Source organism: Xiphophorus hellerii, chromosome 16 (assembly GCF_003331165.1).
Source record: "Xiphophorus hellerii strain 12219 chromosome 16, Xiphophorus_hellerii-4.1, whole genome shotgun sequence".
In the NCBI taxonomy this organism is placed as follows: domain Eukaryota; kingdom Metazoa; phylum Chordata; class Actinopteri; order Cyprinodontiformes; family Poeciliidae; genus Xiphophorus; species Xiphophorus hellerii.
The window spans coordinates 8454749-8455333 of NC_045687.1; positions in this window are offsets into that span (position 1 = coordinate 8454749).

Here is a 585-nt window from a genome sequence, read left to right on the forward strand (position 1 = left end):
GTATAACTATACAAATATATGTAACTTTGTTGTCAGTTTAATTGGGAAAATGAGAACCATGAAATAGTCTTTGTTAAAAATAGATTTTTAAAGAAATAACTTGAAACTAAATGTAGACATGTACGTAGTAGTCACAGCTGGAAAATGTGGATGTGAAGGCGGAAGTAAGTGGCAGTGAACACTCTTGTTATTTTGCGCATCTTTGCACTGTAGCGGCCAAGACAGACATCGAACGATGGAACTTTTAATCTTGTTTTCCGTCTTTGAAAATATCTTGGAATTCAAAATGAAATCAGATGTTTTTGGAGATATTAAAAAAGCCATACAACTATGTCAAAGACAGCCCACTGGGATAATATCTCAATTTCACTTCTTTGCTTTTAAACACTTTGGATTCTCAAAACTGAAAGCTAAACAAATTCACAATACACAATATTGTATAAATGTCAAATTACTTTGTAACACAATAATTGTTTTGTAATTGTTGAAGTTTTTATTCATATTTTGCAAATGGTCAGTAATTTTCATGAAGGTACGTTCCCCGTGGCCACCTCCGGACGGCAGCAAACACAAATTACCACAAAT